The sequence below is a fragment of the Parasteatoda tepidariorum genome, chromosome 2 (genome assembly GCF_982258835.1).
Source record: "Parasteatoda tepidariorum strain Cologne lab strain chromosome 2, Ptep-v5.0, whole genome shotgun sequence".
NCBI lineage: Eukaryota > Metazoa > Arthropoda > Arachnida > Araneae > Theridiidae > Parasteatoda > Parasteatoda tepidariorum.
Genome location: NC_141756.1, coordinates 37355689 through 37379512, shown reverse-complemented (window position 1 = coordinate 37379512; position 23824 = coordinate 37355689). Strand labels below are relative to the sequence as shown.

Genomic DNA, 23824 nt, shown 5'->3' with positions numbered 1-23824 from the left:
AATATGCATAGAGATAAAATGCCTAGTATAGTGAGGTTTCGAGTGCTTTGTACATTTAATGCAAAAAAAATTTTTTTTGGCACTTTAAAGTAAATGATGTAAGTGTTTCATCGAGTTTCCTTCCTTTGAGTAAATCAAATAAATATTTACACACACTTAATTTTAATAAATTTTCATTAGCCTCGATTATTGGAAAATAAAAATATCTATTCCGAAATTAAAACCTAACAATAAAATAAATATATGGATTTAAAAAAATTACAAATTATTAATATTTTATCTTTTAAAATATTTGCCCCAAAACAAAATTTAAAAAAAATGACAACTTTAAATCTGTTCAACTCCTTTTAACATTAAACTGAATTTCCGATTGCATGAGATATCCTAAGATTAACGATTAATAATTTGCTACACCACTATAAGTTCAAAAAGACATGCATTAAAAAACTGTCAAACATTTATAGAATTATCGCCAGACTAATTGCTTTATTGATTAATTATTAATCAGTTGATATTAAAGAACATTTAATTGATGGGTGGTAAAGGCAGTAGGGCGGATCGATTACTAAAGGAATGAGGGATTCAATAAATACCATATCGATCCATAATCGGTATTCTGTCCTTGGGACATTCTTCTTAAATGCCAACGGATGAAGCGACTAATCCCTTAACTGGATACTGTAATGAGCAAAGATTGCGCTGGGAATCTGCGACTGGCAGAAATATAAATTGTGATTACTAATGTAGGATTAGGAACCGACAGAAAGAGATTTTCTTTTTAGTTTGCTCATTATTTTTTAAAATAAATCATATCGAAATATAGAAATTTAAGTTAGAAGCAATTAATAAATAACGATTCAGATGCTTTTTTTTAAAAAAAAAATTGTTTTCTAATGTTCCAAAGTATTGACTGTATTTGTCTCATTGCGGTTCGCAGAAATCCAGTCGTTGTTGTTGGAGTAGCAGAATAAGCTTAGTTTGATATACTCTTTCTTATATTCTAGATACAATAAATAAACAATGAGTCAGATGGTATTTCATAGAATTTGTTTCATAATATTCAAAAACATTGACTATATCTGGTATTCCTCTCAATGTGGTTCGTAGGAATCTATTTGTTGTTGATTCGAGTAGCGGCGTAGACTTGGCTTGAGATACGTTTTTTAATATATGTTAAATACAATAAATAAACAACAAGTCAGATGATGTTTTAAAGAATTCGTTTTAAAATATTTAAAAGCATTGACTATATTTGGTATTTATCTCAATGTGGTTCGTAGGAATCTATTTGTTGTCAATTCGAGTAGCGGCGTAGACTGGGCTTGAGATACGTTTTTTAATATATGTTAAATACAATAAATAAACAACGAGTCAGATGATGTTTTAAAGAATTCGTTTTAAAATATTTAAAATCATTGACTATATTTGGTATTTATCTCAATGTGGCTCATAGGAATCTATTTGTTGTTGATTCGAGTAGCGGCGTAGACTGGGCTTGAGATACGTTTTTTAATATATGTTAAATACAATAAATAAACAACGAGTCAGATGATGTTTTAAAGAATTCGTTTCAAAATATTTAAAAGCATTCACTATAGTTGGTATTTATCTCAATGTGGTTCGAAAAAATCCATTCATTATTGATAGGAGTAGTAGCGTACACTTACGCTTTTTTTGTATGTTAGAAGATACTATCAATAAACAACCAGTAAGATGCTATTTTAGATCATTTGTTTTAGAATATTCAAAGTATTGATTATGGTTGGTATTTCTCTCATCGTGGCTTGTAGAAATCCATTCGTTGCTGATTGGATTAAAAGCGTACATCTATGCTGACTTAATTGTCCATTTGAAACCAAGGTTTTCGCAGTATATTTTCGACCAGATTTGTGGAAATCACACGAAGACAGACCTGAACTATGGGATGGGAGGGGGAGTTTGGGTGTCCTGTTTGGTTTTCGATAAAAGTTTTTTTATTGCTTTCTTGTATGTGGTTCAATCTTGTCAAGCAACTGGATGACTTCATGAAAATAATTACTTGGACGTTTAGATTTAAATGTCTTTTTGAGAGCTCATATCGGTTCTAAACTCTGCTAATTGTTGATTACAGGCCACACAAGTTTTAGAAAATCTATAAGAAGTTATTGTTTTTTCTATTACCTGTCGCTGTTAAAAACAGAATAAATGATTATGAGTAAAAAAAAAAAATTAAAAAAAAAAAAGACAGAATAAATTTTGTCAAGAGAATAAATGCTGCTTGATTATAATTATTTTATGATTGTTCGCGTGACAAGTACTGCCCTTATCTAATAAATTGGGCATGAATAATTTTTTCAATTCCAGTAATTACGTTCCATATACGTTATTTTTTTATTTTAAGCAGCAAAACTTTTATTTAATCTCCTCCACCTCGTTATTTATTGGTTGTAAATAATAATTATTAAAGACATAAAGTTCTTAATTTGGTAATGTGGATATGGATTGAAATAAAGAAGCCACAAGTATCAAAATTATAAAATATCATTCAAAAATAAATGCTAAGGCTTGTAGAATTATTATACGGTTTTTAGCAGCGTTTATAAATAAAAGGACAGTGGACCCTTAAAATGATAACTGAACTTTTTATGATTCGGTTGCGCACAAATGAGATACCTAATATATCGAGTACAAAAAAAAAAGACAATAATCGAAATACATTTTAATTACACGGAAATAAAAATAATTTTGTGTCACAAACTTAAAAAAGAAACTTTAACTAAGAAATGGGTGCAAATAAATTTTAAAACAAATATCTTATAATCAATTCAGATAGAAATGCATGTTCACATGAATAAAAAAAATTAATTTAAAATTTTTGCAGTACAGAAAGTATTGTTTTCATTTTACACAATTTGCATTCTAAATTTTAAATTTTGAAATCATTTCAATGAACATTTACTCCAGATTTTTTCTTGACCAGGAAAGTTAAAAAAAATAAAACTATTTAAAAAAAAATTTTTAAGGGAAGTTTTTAATTACTTTTTATTAATAACGTAATTATTTAATTAATTTATAGATCTATAAATTTTCAGTATATCTTTATTTCCCTTATAAAACATGGCTTTCAAAGTTCCTTGAAATGTGTACTCTCTTAAAATGAACGAGTGAAAATAACTCAACTTGAGTGCTGTTTAACTCTTTCATCTAGATAAAACCGGCCTTCTCATCTTGAGTTAAAATTACTCAAGTGAAAGAGTTAAAAGGAAATAGCTCAATTTGAGTGGAAAAAATTTCACTCAAACTTGAGTTATTTTCACTCGAGTTGGAGTGATTTTCAGTATTACCTGAGTGGATCGTTTTCACTCAAACTTGAAATATTTTAATTCGTGTTTGAGCGATTTTCAGTATTTCAGTTTGTAAATTGCAGTCAAAATTTTTACTGTTAATTTACAAATGTTTGTATTTAGTGGTGCCATTCATCGTAAGCGATAGAAAATACTATAGATTTTGTTTTTAAAAAAAACGCCTTAGATAGGTTTTTTTTTATCCTAACTTTCGTTGAATTTAAATATCGAATTAGATAGTATAGTACTTGTGAAAGTTTCCGCTGTGAGCATATCGACACTGCTTTTCCTGGGATTCGAACTCGCTTCCCGTCTTTCTTGACATCGACCGTTTAACCCTCTCGGCTACAGTCCTGCGTCAAGACGGCTACAAAGAACTAATTACTTTCATGAGCTGGGTCTTTTTTTCGAGGATAAAGTTTTTATTTGTTAAATCAAATAAGGCGAAAACACAGTTAAAAATTTTTTTTCAGAGTTAACAGTTTGAATAGCAGCATTTTATGGTTATCCAATTGTTTTGATTGTATACGGTAAAACAACAATTAAATGAATTATTACTTAAAAGTTTTTTTTTTATGAAAAATTCCTAACCACTGTAGATTTGAGTTTTTTTTTCTTTCTCCTAAGTTTTGTCATTTTTCTTTTAAGTTTAATTTTTAAAAGTAAGGAGCTCTAAACGAATTTTTAAAGTAAGCAGTTTTATAAATATTATGCTCATTTAGGTTCAATCGAAAGCACTATGAGTTATTTTTTTCGAACAAATTTATTCGTTTAATTTATAAAGCTTTATTTTCAAGCAACAGGAAAGGTATATTGATTTAAATTGGCTAAATGTTTTTAAGACAAATTTCTGAAACTAAGTGAAATTAATAAATTTTTGAAGAAGACGTTTGAAGCTAAATAATCTGGATTAAATACCCTTTTTCAAACTCAATTTTGCAAACTCTTTTGATATAAATTTACTTAAAATCCAAACTATATATTTGTTTTGATTAGGAAGAAATTAGTATAATTTTTGTTCTGCAATAATGCTAGCTTAGTATGAATTCAAATAAAAAAAATTACTAATTAACATTAACTACTTGACTTTACTTCAATATTGTTTTTTCCATAAACTTTGCTCAAACATAGTTTTCTTAAGTCAAAAAGAAAGAAATAATAAAAATTAATAAAAACGACATTTTTAATAACATTACTAAAATAGAGAAATATTTAAATACCTAATTTTAGGCATATTTTAAACTAATTAAATTGTATCGCTTCTGAATTATAAATAATTACAATTAAATCAAGTATCTATTTTATGAATTTTAACTATTATGAATATAGATAGTGTACGTTATTTCTGTTATCAATATATATGTTTAGAATTTTTACCTAATTGTAAGAAATTAATGTATAATCAAAAAGAAAAAAACATTATTAAAATTTAATATACCAGCCAGGAAAACAAGATTGAAGACATCAAACTCTTTCAATTTTACAACAATGCAAAGTAACTGCAGTTTTTCTGCAGATTCATCAGAAAGTATACTTCTGAAACAATAACTGCATAATTACTTCAAATTTACTGCAGAATGACCACGGATTTAAAGTTTCAGTTTTTTCTAAATTTATGATTTTAAAGTGACCTCACTTAAACTACAGTAATTTTGCAGACAATAGCTAAAAGATTTTTCGAAATAAATTACTGAGAAATTACTTCGCATTAGCTGCAAAATAACTGCAGTGTTTTTACAGTTAAGATTGCACTGCCGAAAATTTGCAGTTAACTCTTGAAAAACTACGAAATTACTTCAGTTCTGTAGAAAAACTATAGTTTATTTTCAGCTGGGATATAGGTATATAAATTCAAATTGAACCATATCTCATAATAAATATTATTTTTAATTCTGCTCCTATTTTTTTACTATTAATCTATAACTATTGTAAAATTCTAATTTATTTGCATTTTCAAATACTTTAATTAGCATTGTACTTTTAATTAAATATTAATTCTGCATTTTCAATTTTGCCTCGAAAATTGAACTTGAAGAAAAGTGGTAAGAACTTTTATGCTAGCAACAAAGGAAATATAGTTTGTATAATGTGATAAATACTTTATGAAATACGAAGATGGTATTAATTCTGAATTCCAATTAAATAAAAGCTAAAAACAGGATAAAAACAGAAAAATTCAAAATACTGCTTAATATTTTTAAATATATTATTTTCCGCTTTTTCTTTGAATGATATATTTATAATAAAATGCATTGAACATCTAAAGATTCTGATTTGAATGAATGGATGTTGCAAATGTGAACTTTCATAAATTAAAGACAGTCCACTTTATTAATAGAAAGCAATTTAAATAACAGCAATTATAGACTGTATGAGCAATAATTTCGTAATTATCTTTTATAAAAGAAGTATAGAATGATATTAAATTAATTATCCAGAAATGTTTTGTACCAAAATTATATATCAAAAGAACTAAAACATGGATATTAATTTATTATATTAAAATAAAATGTTAAAACTTTAATATGAATTCTGAAAAAATTCTAAAACTCTTATCAGATATAATGTTCCCACATGCTTTGACAAAGATTCTAGCATAGAATCAGATTTTTTTAATATTCCGTAATCATCCACATTTAACACTTTCAATTTTAGTAAATTTTTTTGACAAATAGTTTAAATAAATAGTGTTTTACGTTTTTTATGAATAGTATTTTATGGAATGTGTATATAACACATTCAAAATAAAAGTATTTTCAAAATAAAAGCAACAAGGTATTTCTACTTACTAAAAAGTAAAACAGCGTCTTCTTCAGAAATATCGCTGTGAACTAAAAGTTGCTTTAATTCTTCTTAATTCAAAATATTAAATGAAATATTCTCCAGAAAAAAAAATTTAACGTAAAATAAAAGCGAAGACATAATCTATTTAGATCACGGAATCATTTAGATCACGGAATCATCGAAGACATAATCATTTAGAACAATTTTATTTAGATTTATTATCGTTTGCTTTTTAAAATAAAACGATAGAAATTCCAGCTTATATATCGCACACAATTAAATAATAAATAAGTCACTCAAGTTTGAGCTAAAAGCACTCAAATATTGCTTAATAAATACCACTCAAGTTTGAGCTAAAAGCACTCAAATGTTGCATAATAAATACCACTTAAGTTTGAGCTAAAAGCACTCAAATATTGCTTAATAAATACCACTCAAGTTTGAGTTAACGCAAAACAAGAATTTCGCTCAAATTAGAATGTATTTCACTCAAGTTGAGTTTAAAAAGTTTAACTCTTTTTTGAGTAGGGGAAATAACTCTTTCATTTTAAGAGAGTAGTTCGCACAAAAAATAATTAGGCTTGTAGACTATACATATAATTAAATAGTAAAAACGAAAATGTTAATTTAAGTTTTTTAAAAACATACACCGTTCCTTTAAACAAAGAATCTCGTTATTGAAGAGTTTAAGCAAATTATTTGTATAAAAATTACAACACTTTAAGAAGTTTTAATTATAAACAATTTTTAATAAGTCTTCCTCATTATTTTATTTTACAGAAATGTTATATTTGCAATGTTTAGATTATAAAACGTTCGAAACTAGACTAATTTTTTGCATAAGATCAATTGATGAATCTATTGTTTTGGTTTAGTTTTTATAATAAAGTTTGTTATTAGAGCTTCAAGAATTGTCGTTGCGCATACTTGCATAAGTACAATAGAAGCTACATTGGATGCAACTGTTGCTAGTGAATTTTAAGAAAATGTTTTGGTTCAAACCAATTTTTAAATTAGATTTAAAGATATTACCTGATTGGAAAATTCACTCTCTTCAAAAATAACCAAATATGAAATTAAAATCGCCATGTTTTAAGCACTTCAAAAATAGGCACCCATTTTCTAGACGACTGTTATTTCATATTTGTTTATTTTTGAAGCTAATGAAGTTTCCAGTCAGGTAATATCTTACATCTTCCGTTTCTTGTTTTAAAGCTATTATGTATTATAAAGTTTGTTTTAAAGCTTCAAGAATTACCTTTGCGTGCATACTTGTATAAGTACAAAAGAAGCTCCGTTGTATACAACTGCTACTAGTGAATCAGAAGAAAAAATGTTTTGGTTTAAGCCATTAGATAGAGATATGACTAGATTTAGAGATATGACCTGATTGGAAACTTCCTTCACTTCAAAAATAAAAAAATATGAAATAAAAATCGGGATTATTTATTTATTATTTAATAGATTTAAAGATGTTTAATTTTAGAAGTTTGGTCATAACATTTCATTTTTTGGCGTTTATTTTTTGCCATAATATTAAAAAAAACATCTATATATGCTAAAAAAAACAACTTCATATTTGAAGTAGTTAAAAGATAACAAAAACTATATGTGAATAAAATAACACGTGAAGTGATCGGAGGAGTACAAAATAATAAGGGAAACTGTCTGGATGTAAATAAAATAATGGGGAGAAACTGTCCGAAAAGGATGACAAAACAATTATCGAAAAATGGCATTTTTGAGAGATAACGTGTAAACAATACAATAAAAACTGATTTGAAAGAATATGGATCTAGATAAAAAGTGAGAAAAAAAATGTAGAATTACTAATTCTCATTCTTTGCGTTATTTTCAAACAAAAAATTTTGAAAGCACAAAAATCTTTATCTCGTACATAAAGATTTTGTCTTTCTACGACAGGATCTTTATTTTCTCTCATAGAGGAATTAGCATCGGAAACCGTTGGAAAATTTTATGGCATGTTAAGGAATTTTAAATCAATTCGTACTAACGATATTCAATTCCACGTTAGAACAAAACAAAAATTATTACTGTGATTAAGAAATTTTTATAATAAATTTTTTTTTGATTAAATTATTTTTCAATGTTTCCTAAGTTAAATTTTGTATGTTATAAATATGTTTCATTTTTATAAGTTTATAAATTTTCAATATTTTGTAAATTAAGATCATAATTTTTTTTAATGTACTATGCAGGACATTTGGTTTTTTTTCTCCTCATAATGCATATTTCTGAATTCTTTTTAAAAATGAAATCAAAAAAGGTATGTATGGTTAATTATAATATAGTTGATTATTTTATAAGTTATTGCGCAATTAAAATGTTCAATTATGTAGCTAATATACAAGGTATAGTTTACAAGAAATATTAATTGCTTCGATTAATTATCAATAATTATTAGTTTTCATGACATCTAAAATCATAAATATCCTTAATAAACACTATTTTATACAGGGTATTTCATATTACCTCTCTTAAAGTACATTTTTCTAATTATTTTTAAGTATGAAATTTACGAATATATTCCCAAATGTTATTATCTAGTTAAACGTTATTATTTATTGCATATTTAAAATATTCATTTATATATTTAAAATAAACTGTATCATCTACAAGAAAAATTTTATGCTTCGATTATTAATCAGTCTTCCACAATTTTTCAAGAAATCTAAGATCCTGAATTTCCTTAATATATACCATAAAGGGCATTTCGTATTTACCTCCCTTACTGTATATTTTCCGAATTCTTTTTTTAAGTCAAATTTAAAAATATATGCTCAAAAGTTACTATATAGTTAAAAGATATTAGTTATTATATAATTAAAATGTTTAATTACGTAGTATATTAATTAATTTACTGCGTAATTAAATTAATTAATTTACTAGATTAATTTTAAAAAATTAAAATTAATCTGAAGTTTTAGTTATAAGCTGTCATACCGGAACTAAGAACACAGTACTATTTTTAATTATAAACATTAAATTTATAAATTGCGCTCAACAACAAAGTATAATTTACAATAATAATGATCATCAGAACGAACGTAACCAAAAATAAACAAAATTTATATTATAAGGATAACAAACATTAATGAATTGAAGGTCAACAAGTGAGGGACAACAATCTAAAAATATATGCTCAAAAGTCATTATATAGGTAAAAGCTATTAGTTATTATAAAGTAAAAATGTTCAATTTTGTAGTACATGAATGTAAAAAAAATTAATCTGAAGTATTAGTTATGAGCTATCATACCGGAACTGACAACACAGTGTTATTTTTAATTATAAACATTATATTTATAAATTGTGCTCATCAACAAAGTATAGCTTACAGTAGTAATGATCAACAAAACGAATAAAACTAAAAATAAACTAATATTATCTTATTAAGATAACAAACATTAATGAAGTGAAGGTCAACACAGGCGATTAATTCTGAACTTTTTCAAGTGCTTGACCGCAAACTGCCATTACAGGGAGGAAAAGTAGGCAGGAAGCCAAGGAAAGCAGCCAGTACATTTTTTTCCGATTTTGTGCATCCTTGGATTCACAGAACATCTGGATAGCATGTAGATTAAACTGAAAAAAAACTTACGTAGCATACATTTTGATTAAGTCAAAATGTTTTGTCTTATTTGGGGTCCATATTTTAAATATCCTTGCTTTATGTTTTTAATGTTTTTCGAAGAAAATAATGTTGAGTTAATGTTTTCGTCACTGTGTGAAGTTTTCATCAATGCCAAAAATCTTTTTGCAAAAAATCCTTCTTTTTTTCTCAACAGGAGAAATCTTCTAGTATTTAAAATATTATAAAGTGATTAATATGACATCATTAGATAAGCATTTAGATTGTTTATTAACTATTTTTATTATAATATGATTGTTCCTTGCGTTGCAAGTACTTAGTACGAAAAAGATTGAATATAAAATATTTAACGTAAATGTCTATTGATAAATATAGATCTGATATTCGAATTTATGCCTTTTGATTATGAATTTATTATCTTTTTACATTTTTGCTCTCGTATTTGTAGCGCGATAGGTAAAAATATGAAATTAAAAATGGGAATGTAAAAATATGAATACGGGAGAAAGGTACACATTAGAATAATGATAAAAAAAAAACTTATTCTAAATCGTTACCTTAACCCATTGGTGACATCATAGCAAAATTTAAAATCCGATGCACTATATTAATGTCTTTGTGAGAGAAATTTTCTTTTTATCCCTTTAAATTATTTTACTTATTTTAAAGGGGTTGGTAGGGCATATATTAATAATACTAAAACTGACCTTTTTCGATGTACCTTTTTTAAGAAACTACTTATAATATCACTTTGAAATTTTTGGCGATATTTGAGATTATATCAGTTGCACGCTGTGATAATACATTAGCGTTAACAGGAATAATTTTTTGAGTAATGGCAGATTTTTGCTCAAAAATGACGAAATTTTTAAAAAATTTGAAGTTTTGAGCTTGTAATTTTTTAAAAAAAGTACACAGTTATCATAGTGTAAGCATGTACATGTAAATATTCGAAGAAAGAAAAATATAGAAGCAATATCTGGAGCAGTTGCTGAGAAAAAGTCTACGAAAAAGATCAGTTTTCGCATTATTGGAATGAACACTGTTATGTGAATACGACTTCTGGGTTATTATTCACTAGTGTGTAATACAAAAACACCGATCGATTTGTACCGTCAAGGGACTACATTGTCATAGTGATCTAATTTATTGGTACTTTTCCCATTTAAAATAGTTTGAGAAGTTAAAATTTTCTTTGGAGAAAGTCAATAGAAGAATTTTGTGAAGGAATACTTTCAATAATATTGAGGTATATTGCACTGAAAAAATGTAATCAAAACTATCACAATATTTAAAAATTTGTGATGTTTCAGGCTACATGGGAACAGTAAAAAGTTTGGTAATTTTTAACAAAGCGCTTTGGTAATTATTTTGGATAATTTTACAATAAAATACCGTTTTATAATCTATTATAAAATTTTGCAAACGTAGTAAAATTTGGTTACCTTTGGTTATGATACCTTAGAGCCTGGCATAAAATCTATTTATTTAGTTATGTTTACTTCTCAGTTTTGTATTTCTTACTAAATCTGAGTTTATAGGAATTATAATTTTGTAAAACAGATTTTCTAGTTAACTATAGCCATATACGCGAATTAATTACCAAGTGATTGGTTTAAATATCGTATAATTTGGTTTTAATAAACAGAATTATGATTTCCTTTATCAAAATTGTCATTATCATATAATGCAGTAATTTTATCAGAATTTCTTTCTACAAATGAAAAGATGCCTTGAAAATTTTTTTAAAAAATTAATTAATAATTAAAAGACATATTGAACGGAAATTACATATATTTTGAAAAATAAAGTGCATCGAATAAAAAAAATAAGACTGCATTAAGAAATACTATCCTGCTGAAAAAAACATTTGTTTAAAACAATTAAAAACGTGTCTAGGCTATATGTTCAGTATAAATATCCTTTTCAAAGAAATTAGAATTAAAAATTTAAACTAAAGTTTGAACGCGCAGAGTTGAGATACTTAAAAGAATTGCGAAACTTCACCAGTTTCACAATGATTTATGACAACGTTGCAATTACGTTTATGAAATACATCTTTGCAACGATACATACAATCATAGCATTAAACACTGATTAACAACATTTTATCCACGTTACATAGCTTTCAATGCTTATTTATATTAATATTAAAAGCTATTAGTTAAAATGTTTATTTTATCTCGTAAATGCTTATAAAATCATTGAAATTAGACAAATTCATTATGACTCCAACAAAAATAAGATGCACTGTTTTTAGAGTGTCTAAAAATTTAAATACTAATACAACGAAAATTATATAGGTTTAAAGCATGTATTAATTAATAGAAAGTAGAATATCATTATAATATATATAAGTAAAAGCAGTATTTTCTTCAACAGACATTAAGATAATCGAAAGTTATGAAAGTTACAACGTGTCTAGACGAATAAGAGAAATACCTCATTACCTGATGGGGAAATCTTCCTAAATGTCGCCATAAAAAACAGAGGCAGAAATTGCTTAATATAGTATTTTTAAAATATCCCCATATTTATTATTCCTTTGTAGAGTTGTATTTTAAAGAAAAAGAAGTAGAATAATAATAAAAAAGAAGTAGAATAAAAAAGTTGTTTAAACATTTTGTGAATTACTGTATTCATTAGAGTATTCATATTTTATGTATTAGAATGTCTGGAATTTTGTAATACCTATCATTGTTAAGAATGATAATGTCATTGAGCAGTTTCTTCTGGAAATATGAATTGCTTAAACAGTGTTTGTTTGAAATTTACGAACATACAAAAATAATGTTTGCTTAATTGATGGAAAAATTAAATAGGAACTTTAAGTAGACAAAAGAATGAAAGATGATCAAGCTGGGATAGCCGGGTTTTTAGGACGTTGGGCTTGTGTTCGTGAGAAGGTGATTTCGAATCTGTCGGCCGAAGAATCTCCCTCTATTAAATGATGACTAGTGCAAGTTAAATCTGCCGGTGTCACATAGTTCTCCAAGTTCCCTAAACAAATCTATACCTTTGGGGGATAGAGAGATGGATCATTCTCTGGTTCAGGTCAAAATTACAATTTGGGGATGAATAAATTAAATACCATAGGGTCCTCTCTGTAAAACGGGTCGTGACGTGTGTGCGTGTAGTTGAAGACTCATTCCCGAAAATAGAGGGGTTAAGCGCTTACCTCCTAATCGGGTGATCCAGGTTCGATCCCTGCGTTGGCTGGTAGATTTGATTTTTGTGCAAAGCTCGCACCAAGTGCATTGCCGATATTAAATATTCTCAGCGGTAGACGGATCATGGTTTAAAATACACTTATCATCGGGCTAATCAATAGAAGTTTTCGCGGTTTTCCGCTCCGTGTAACGAAAATGCGGGGTAGTTCTATCAAAAAATTTCGCCTCGAAACCTAATTTGTCCCATTGATTATCCATTCGCTAACTTGTCCTCTGGATTGAATTTCAAAATTACAAGACTACTAAGTTGAACATTGATAGTCGTAAACTCAGAATAGTGTCGGTGGTGCATCACAAGTTACGAAATAAAATGTTCTCGATTCATTTCTCTCTTACTAGGCCTCATCAATGACGAAACATCGTAGCACTGACAAATAATACCTTTAAAAAATATCGCAAAATCACTGAATAAAAATAAAGTTAGTCATCAAAACAATGTAATTCATGTTTATAAAGCCGTAGAGCAAAATCAATATGTTACACTACATAACATTTCAAGATTGAAGAAATCCTGCATTGTTCAACACATTCCTCCATATTTCGTAAAATATTTAAAAAGTAAACAACACTGCAATCCTAAGAAGGTTCGATAACCTGGAAGTTATTTTAGAAAGATAAACATAACTCCTACAAGATTCCGTAATAATCTCTAAAGCCTTTGGAATTTTTGATTTCTCAAGAGAGCTAAAAGTCTTTACTATGATATCATACTTATTTAGAGAATGCTTTTTAGAAAATGCGTAGGAGTCAGAAAAGAGATTATTTTAAGGATGGAAGATAAAAACAGGTTTCAGATGTAAGTAGTTTACAATATTTTAATTTACATAAGAAAAAAGGAATTTTCCTGTGAAATATGTATTACGAGGATTACAATGCATACTTTTAGTTATGATTTTTCGAAAACTTAAGGTTATTCGGTAGGGCATATATCAATAATGCTAAAACTGACCATTTCGATGTATTTTTTCTAAGAAATTACTTATGATTTCGATTTGAAATTTTTTAGGGATGTTTGAGATTCTATCAGTTTGTAGGCCGTGATAATATTTCAGAGTTAATATGAATACTGCTTGAGTTATGGGAGATTTTTACTCAAAAATGAGGAAACTTTTTCAAAAAATTTGAAGTTTTCAGTTTATAATTTTAAAAAAAATCTCCCAAAGATATGTATTAACGGTAATCATAGTGTAAACATGTGTATGAAAATATTCTGCGAAAAAAAAACTGAAGCCAGATCTTGTTTAGATGCTATAAAAAAGTGCTTTGGAAAACGTATGTTTTAGCATTATTGGTATTTGCCCTACCGACTCCCCTTAATGTTTGATGTTATTTATAGTTAACATAAAAATTCTAAATGTTTTAATTAAAATTTTGAAAATAATTTACAAAATGGGGCTACATTTTTGGAACATTGTGCTCTCATCAGATCTACTAGAATTTCAATTCTACTTTTTTATGATATGGTTCGTGAATAATTTTAAACGAAATTTTATCCAATGCATCTTTTAAGAAGGCAATAGTTCAGGGGATAGACAGTTTGTCTTCCAATGAGATTATCCCGGGTTCGAGTCGCAGTGATGGCTGGTCGATACGAATTCCGACCGCAGTGCTGATGAAAAACATCTTCAATGGTAGACGGATCATGGGTTAGAGTCCCCTCACCGTAGGCTAACCATGGGGGTTTTCAAGGTTTTCTTTTCCATGAAACGCAAATGCGTGTTAGTTCCACCAAAAAGTGCTCTACAAAACAAATTCTTCTCAATATTTGATCTTCTGGATTAGGTTCAAAGTTATAAGGGTATGGAGTTGAACATTGGTGGTAGTTAACTCAGAATTGGGTCCGCTATTTAACGACTGTTATAAAATAAAAATATATCTTTTAAAGGTATTTCTTTAAAATTATGTTCTTTTATAACTTCATCCCAATTATTTTCTCATCCACTTTTAATTTTTTAAAAAAGGAAACATTTTAATAATAGTTACAAAACGAATAAAACAACATCGAAAAACAAATACCATGTTTTATTAGTAAATATAAAATTAATACATCTTAATGAGACTATCGTTGAAACCAAAAATTTAAAACTGTAAAACAAATGCTTGTATTCCCAATTTTTTGTTCACGAAAATGTTTTGTAAAATGGTTCGTGGCTTTAAAATAGCATTTATGGCTAAGTCATATGTAATTATTTGAATAATATTTAAATCTAAATTTTTGAAAGAAACATAAATTTGTAAAAAAATGTTTTTTTTTTGTGTGTCTGAAATGTATTAACATTAATAAAAAGATACGTCTTATTCTATATATATATATTTCCTTTTTATATACTCTTATCTTTTATTTTTTTTCTGTAAATTTGTACATATATACTTAAAAATCATCCACAAATTGCATTTTTTACCTATTTCTCACTTAAATTATCTTTTCGTTCACTTCATTTTTGTGTTCAAATTAATTTTGAATCATGCTTTAAATGAAGTGAGAATTTTTTTATGCCCAAATTTTAAAAAAATGAAAAGAAACACTCTAATAGTTTAACATTATATGCTTATGGTGAATAACGAGTAAAGCGTAGGAAATCAGCTCTGTAACTAAAATATCTACAATAATGAACAAGAGCAAAAGCTGAAGAAATTGTCTTAAAAAGAGAACAAATCATGGCATTATATTGAATTATATTACTTCATTATATTTAATCATAACGAATAACAGCATTACGTAAATTACCTGAAAATTAAACAAAAGTTAAATGTTGGCTGAAAAACAAAATTTAGGAATACTTCCTGACTTGCTTGCTCAATAATAAGAAATCCAATAATAAGAAATCCAGGGATCAATAATAAGAAATCCAAAATTAAATAAATTCCTCCTGAAAAAGCCATTATTGAGTATTCCCTTTAAAAAATTTATAAATTGTTCAAAATTCAGCCATTTGCTTTTCAATTCTATTTGTAAATTAGTCACAATGACTTTATTTTTTTAAAATTTGTTTTAGCTTAAGTGGATGCTGCGAACTAATTCTAGTGAATGAGACATTTAATTTTCAAATTAAAGAGAGAAAAACGATACTGCGAGAATTTAGCCCATGAAATTCAATTAAAAAATTAACTATCTTAAAAGATAAATAGGCTAATAACTAAATGAAGAGGTAAGAGAGTGCATAAAGCGCACTCTTGGAATTATTTAGTACTCGATAAAATTTATTTTTTCTATTGATAGTATTTTTGTACCCATGCGGTAAGTAGAATTACAATTTAACCAAAGTTTGTGCTAACTGTGTAAATTGTTTACATTTCTAAAAGATTGCATAACATACTTTTAACGTAATTATAAATTTAAAAATTTAATTAACATCTACACAGTAAAAAATTTGCGGATCAAATTAAGGTAAAAAGTAGGGTGTAAAATCTATTTTTACCGGAATTGGTTATGGAACGAAAATCTGATATATCGTAATTTTTACAGGAACAATTACCACTAAATTTTCATTCACTAAATCATTCTAATTAAAGAAATATTACTGTATTTTGAGGTAAAAATGGATTTTGCAGATGATGCAGCCAAAGTGCTGGTGCTTTATACCGTACTTTGGTCCAGAAATTTTAACAATTCATAAAACTGCATGTAAAATGATTTTAATATATCCATTTTAACTTAGTGTTTATCACAAATTATAAAAATGTTTATGGGTAAATCAATTAAGGAATTAATAATAGGTAAGATAATGTGCGCAATTCGCTCTCAAGAAATACTGTGTATTGTTGCAAAATAATTAATTTTTTTAGCTTTATGCGGTTTCTCGATCAAAAAAAAATGGCAAAAACATTTTATTTAATTTTATAGTAAGTGAGAACTTATGCTTGTCTAAAGTGGCTAATTCAACAGCATTAATTTCTTATTTTTTTACAAAAACACTTAATGGTTGGTTTTTGTATTTTTATGTGATTTAGAAATATTAGTATTTTCATGTGAATTTTATAGATAGAATAATTAACTATCTAACAAAATGTTCCTTAAATTATTTAGAATGAGAGAGCATAAAAAACTTTAACTACGCCTTTCATTAATAGTTATTAAAAAAGCTTTTAAGTATTTATAAATCACGTGAAACTAGTTAGTAAATTGTATTCTTCCAAACTTTTGTTTGATATTATCAGAAAAACTTATCTTTATTAATATATTACAGCTTTATCAATGTTTAATGAAAAATATCGAGGACAAAGTGCTAGTTCCATATTTCGACGTTACTCCCTTTAAATTAACACATCCTAACAATTACTCTAACCCAGTAATTTTTGTAATTGTTCTAATTTATTTAGAACGATAACAGTTAATATTCACATGGAGAAAGATGTTTGGCAGATTTTATCTCAATGGTCTGCCACACTCGCCACTAGAGCGCAAAGTGACGGAATTAGACAGGAAGCTAGCATTAAATGTCATTTTGGACATTTAACATCAGTTGGCTGCCATCGAGGTCATGCTTCAACAATTAATTCCAGTCTCGACCGATCGCTTGACCAACACGAGAAAGTGCGTTAAAAAACTTAGGCAGGAAGCCAAATACAGTAACCGAAATTATTTACGATATTACAGATCTATTCTATTGCATCCGAACCGGAAAGCAGATACCGAAAAAAAAAAACTATATTTTTTGGCACACAGCAGTACATTTTTGTGATGCACTGTTTATTTCTTTCTTAACAATAGGGCGGTGGCTAGGTTAAAGGTACTGGCTTTTTGTAACTATATACTACTTCAACGCCAATTTTAATATCCTGTGGCTATTTTGTGGTCATTGCCAAGAATATGCATTGTCATTAATTTCTCATACATTAAGAGTGAAATCCGTGGTTAGAATACATAAGCCTCGAGTACTGACGGGGAATTTAGAAGAGATTTAGTAGAACGGAAAACTGCCTTAATTGGTTGAATAATGTTGTTTTCCCACACGTGCTTGTGTCTAGAATAATAAAAATATTTATAACGCTGAGGATATCTTGAAAACATAAATTATTTCACTTTCACACTTAACTTTTTTTTTGTTTCAAACTTAATTCTCAATAAATTTTAAGCAGAAATATAGAAGTGCAGAAATAAATCCATTCGTAATATAAAGTTATAAAAATATTCAGTAGCTTAATAAAAAATTTAAATATTTACCTCATGATAGCTAATTAAGAAATTACATAAGTGAATGACATGAAGATATTCAGTTGATAGGCAAATATTTTTTATTAAAACATTTACATCATTAGAAACCCTTCATAAGAGCAAAATTCTCAATGGAAATTCTTTTAAATTCCTTAGATTTCTCCCCGCATGTTCAGCATTTCATGTTATGTTCCACTTTATGCATTAAATTCAACTCTATTGTAAAAAGACTCTAAATTCATTGTTTGTTTTAGGAATGCCAAACTTAACAATTAAACTTAGCAAATTATCAAACTATTCCAAACTATTTTTTAAAAAAAATAATTGAAATATGTAATAATAAAACTTTTTTATAGAAAAATAATTCTTTAAAATTTTACTTTGTCGGTCGTGATGAATTTAAATTAAAAATAAAATATTTTGTTATGTTTCTGCAATTATCCTTGCTATGTGGGTATTTTTGTTAAAATCATTGCAAATCAAAATTTAACAAAAATAGCATTAAATAAAATTTAATAAATTTATTTATATCGTTTAATATATGAGAATAATTTTAAATATAAGGTTTTCTATTTTTTAGAAGTACAAAATTCAGTTTATTTTCCCTGATATTTAAATAAATTTAAATATTGAACATATCAACTTTCAACACGATGTTTATTATAATCGTTGGAGGTGAATTGTTTTGTTATAAAATGTATTTCTACTTAAAAATTACTGTCAGTAAACGATGTTTTGACGGATGGACAAAGCTGGAAATTAATATGACATGAACTTGCAAATGAAAATATAATTTGAACAATTAGACAAATCACCTTCTCTTAGAAGAGCGAAAGATTTCGCCCTTATCAATTTAGTAGTCGACGTAATGAACATAAACTGCACATTCGGAGGAAAATAAGAAAGATATCACAACATTTGGATTACTAAACTGTGGGGAAATCACTACGATCGGAATACTTAAAAATAAAATTTCTTGTTCGTGGTACTTCATGCAAAGACTTCATTCAGCTTATTTTTCAGATTCAGCTTATTATTAGGAGGTGCCTTTCAGCTTATTTCTTTTACAAAATACAGAGCAAGTAAAATTAAGCAAGATAGGCAAAACTATACATTATTTAAATTTCGGGTTCTGAGAATGGCCAAAACTGGAGCTAGATTTTTATTTAAATAAAACCTTCAAAAAGTCCACAGCATCGATGAAAATGCATGCAATGTAAAAAAAAATAACGGATCAAATTGCGGTATAAAAAATTCGGTACTTCGGGTGAATAATCTGTAAATTCCATTTTCCTGTAAAATTCATTTTTACCGTAAAATAATATACCATAATTTTTACAGTAATATTTATTTGATTCGAGTAATTCAGAGATTTTGCGGTAATTATTAATGTAAAAATAACGGTGTATAAAATTTATTTTCCGTAATATGTTCCGATACAAGTAGATTTTACTTAAGAAATGGACTGCAGGTACTTTTTGACATACTTCGATCCAGTTTTTTTGCAGAGTAGACAGAAGTAATAAACACCAGAAAACTTTAAAGATCTTAAATTTTAACGATTACGTAAATATTATGGGATTTAAAGCAGAGGTTGTACTTTTGGAAATTACCTTTAGTTAAGATTCTAATCGTTTGAATGTATAAAATAATTGTTTTTTTTTTATTCAACTTCAATATTTTATTTAATGAAGCCTATATTTTGAAGAATAAACATCTGAAGAAAAAAGGAAACAAGAAATACATTAATCTTCAAAATTATAACAAACAACTATTTTAATTCTTTGTAAACAAAACTTGGAAAGAGCTACCAAAACTTCTTAATTGACAAATATAAAAATTTGTAATCACCACACAAATATCCCCCGATCTTGATATATTATCACATTTGTAAACATTTTTCAAGATAAACGAGTTTATATTTAAATCAGATGGTAATTTTTAAATGCTCCAAAAATTCTGAAAGTTTCTCGATCATTTCTGCTTTTAAGGTAATATAAAACATAAATATTCATGACTGTAAGTCATATGAATAAACTTAAAAACCGCTTGTCATGACAAGTTGATAGTTTTGCAAGCTTCATGAACAAATTTAAAACTACCCTTTGGTGCATTGAAAATTCTTCTGTGGTGCATAAATACGAGGAAGATGGAAGAATTTCGAAAATAAAATACGACGAGTGTCTTAATAGAAAAATGACAGCTGACTGCGTACAACTTTTGTAAAATATTGGATTATACCTCAAGTGCTGACAGTAGAAGAAGTTTAACGTATTATGAAATATGTTCGTAAATACATTTGGAAAAAACATTTTCTCAGCAGATTTTCAGGAGAAATATGTAAACTCCAAGTAAGTTTTGAGTTAAGTAGATTAACTTTTGAGGCTTCAGTTTTAGATTTATAATTGATAAATTAAACGCGCGTGTGCGTGTAACTTATGCATCTTCTTCACCAACGAATAATAAGAAGATTTGTTTAAACCTCACTAAGCCCTGATGCCACAGGTAATAATAATCATGTAATGATCACAAGTAATGATGACCTAAATGATCACAAGTAATAAATGTTGAAAATGACAGAAGTTGTCTTTGAAATGAACAAATTTCTTAATTAAAGTCAGCAATTCGCACGGACAAATAAATTCGGGTAAAATTACAGTACTGTTAGGAAATGAAACTTCTGGCAAAAAACCATAATTCTGGATATTAAAATCTAAAATATAAGGTATTTAAACCGTTTATTTTGTAAATGTTTCGTTTATCTGGTAATGATTTACAAAAAATTTCGGCTTTCAAAATTGCAGTTCGTATTACCACATATTTATTATTAAATACAGAACTTAAAAATGAATTTAACCGGATAAAATGACTTTATGCCAATGCTCTAAGTTACCTTCATAAAATTATCAAATTTTATACCTTTTAATAATGTTATATTTTATTATTAATTTTAACAAAATCATAACAAGTGTTTCGGTAAAAATTACTGAACTTTTTGGTGTTCCCATAAAACCAGAAAAACTGCAAACTCTTAACCTATTTTGGTAGTTTTAGCTTTATATCTTTTTCTCAGAGCAGAATACAATAATACTTAATTTCTCTCTTTTATTTCATACAGCGCAATAATCTCAGGTCATTTTGGAAGCATTACAATGTTTCGAAATAATTTCAAATGCTCGGTAAAAAGTTTTTTTTTGGGTAGAAAATGATTTTCTGTGTGACATCATGAAATTGTCATTAAACTTGGCAATTTCATAATTGTTTCAGAATTCATAATTGAAAAAAATACTGTTTCAGAAATTTCTCAGATTTTTTTAATATGAATGTGGATTGTTTTATATTACACATTAAAGCAGCGTACGGTTATTTTTATTGAACTTGATGAAAAGAAGATATTATGAAGTGAAATAACAATATTTAAGATATTTAGTATTAAAATGCCCCTAGTTGTTTTGTCTTAAAAAATATTTAAAAAAATCTTGCATGACAATATAAGAAGTATGCATTTCAAAGAAATTTTCATTTCCCAAATATATTTATGGGAGATCGAAACGGGTGTTACCTTTAAGACAGTTTATAAAAGCTATTTCATCTTTGGGTATTTTTTAAGTTTTTTTTTCTGCACTCCTTCTTAAACAAGCAGATCTATGCTTCACCGTTAAATCTTAAAAAAATATTGCCTATGTTTCTTTATTTGCTTTAAGAAGAAGAAACACGTGTTCAAAGTAAAAACTGAAACTCTATGTAATGCAACAAAACTGACTGCCACAAATATAAGAGAGAATATCCCTTAAAACAACAACAGTTTTCACAAGACAGTGTGGGATCACAAAGCAAAGGGATAGGTTGAAAAGTCTACTTTCTCTGAAGAAGGTGAAGTGTTGCCTGTTACAGAATTCGTCGTAAAATATACAGCAAATGTAGAGAAGGTTTACCTGTCATGATCTTATGTTTGACGTTGCAACCAGCAGTCCATCAAAAACGGTATGAAATTACTAGAAGAGTTTTCACATAGTGTTAAAACAGCGCCTTAATAATTTTTCAAATTTAATGTTAAATATTAAAAAAATGTGTAAAGGAACATTTTAATTCAAGTTAACACGAAATAAAACTTTCCTTTACAAATTGAAGGGTGTAATTAAATTTGGAGTAGAATTGAAAAAGATTACACCAGCTCACTCTCCTTTACAAATCACATCCAAACCATCCACACCCATACCTTTTCACATCCAAAACACCAACATTAGCACTCTTTGGGTATCATCAGCAGTTTGTTTACATCGAATTTAGAGTTTTTGGTGTGTTCTTACACACGGCTATAAAATATTTACAAAAACAAAACTTCGCCGTTCAAATATGTAATGTATGTTTTTAGTAGTGTAATAAGTATAATTATATTTTAATAATTAAATATAATTAAACTGAGTTAAATAATATTATAATATTTAATTTTTTTTCTCTTCAGATTCATTAAGTCTAGTTTCAATTCATGTAAATATTCTCGCTATGCTGTGTGTATGTTTGATTTACAACCTAATTTTATTTTAATAAATATTGCATACATGCGTCCTAAAATACAATTCTTTCTGTATACCGTACCGTAAAAATAACTTTACTGATTCTTATGTGTATCACATCTTTTTGTATTTAGAAGTTTTTGAGATGAGATATTTAATTGTCACAGTGACGTCACCGTGTAATGAAACTGTGGCAAATTCAAGTCTCAACAGGATCACCGTGTGAAGGTGATATGTGAATATGTCACATCTTCTTCACACGTTGACGTCACTGCGGCAGTTAAATATCTCTTGTTGACGTCTAGGTGTTGTCAAAATGTGACATCGCCTAATGTGGACGTAGTAACTTTTTATGAGGTACTCATCAACGTTGCAAAAACTGTAAGTGACTTCACAAACGATTATCGCTGACTGCCGCGTTCTTGATTAGTCCGATAAACGTTTGACCCAAGAGAGAATTGCCTAATCGAAGAAGTGTAGAAACTGCAGACACTGGGAAAATGCTGAGAATCTTCCAACGTCTGCGTGATGTACTCTTTAACGATGTGTATATCATACCATTAGTTTATCTCTTGAATAATAACTAATATTGAACAAACCAATTACAAATTCATAAATTTAATTAATATCAATCATTATTTAATTGCGAATCTATTGAATAATATTCAACAATATTTCATAATTTATCAATAAATCATTGAGAAATAAAATACCACCAATAAAATTACATTAACTATAATTCAAAACTAATTTTTGTATTTCAAAACGAAAAAAACATATTTTAAAAAATTGCTTCCAAACAAAAATATATTTTGTGGAAAAAACAATAATTTAACAATAAAATTCATACTGTTAAAATACAAACAGAAAAAAAACTAGAAGAAAATCTTATGTTATTTAGAAATGTTTGATCTAGAAAGCCAAGCTTGAAATAAATTCTTGCGCTTTTCTATTTCTAAAGAATATTATAAATGGCCTTCTTTTAAAATGTTTTCTTTTTACGGAACAAATTTTGAAATAGAAAAGCCACACCAAACAGAAATGCTTCTTGGCAAAACTTAGTATAAAATATAAATATAATATTTCAGAATTTTGAATAATATTCTCCATAATGTTTTCTCAACTGGCACAGAAGTGGAAGTAGATATTATTTTTTTAAATATTTAAAAAGAGACGAATTCTTCATCTTCTATTTTTATCCAG

The 23824-nt window shown here is 27.4% G+C and overlaps 1 protein-coding gene across 4 annotated transcripts in view; it reads right to left on the bottom strand.

Moving 5' to 3' along the window:
* The window catches only part of LOC107436947 (potassium voltage-gated channel protein Shaw), a 295041-nt gene that overhangs the window by 82979 nt on the left and 188238 nt on the right, over window positions 1–23824 (bottom strand). The window lies entirely within an intron of this gene.